The following is a 345-nucleotide window of genomic DNA, read 5'->3' as shown; positions in this document are numbered from 1 at the left end:
CTTGCTTTCTCTATTCTTCAGTTGATACTCTGCTCTGGTGTTGTTTTTTGCCTTGAGATTTACTTGATTGCTTCTGTTTATGAATCTGTTGTCTTCTCTGTAGTATTTATTGCTTGTGGTACCTTTGATATTTTTTCCCCATTTATCTATGTTACTTTTTTAATCTCCTCAATCTCTTACCATGGTATTGCTCTCTGAGTATAACTGGGCCTGATCTTCTCAGGTGTCAGCACTTGAGAGAGAAACAAGTAGGAAGGCCAGGGGTCTCCAAACAGAGGAAATAGCCTGCCAGGGTCAGACATTTTTATCTCTCCTAAGCTGCAGGAGTAAACAAACTAGAGATAT

The sequence above is a fragment of the Bison bison genome, unplaced genomic scaffold (assembly GCF_000754665.1).
Source record: "Bison bison bison isolate TAMUID 2011002044 unplaced genomic scaffold, Bison_UMD1.0 scf7180017864500, whole genome shotgun sequence".
NCBI lineage: Eukaryota > Metazoa > Chordata > Mammalia > Artiodactyla > Bovidae > Bison > Bison bison.
This window is presented reverse-complemented; position numbering follows the sequence as displayed.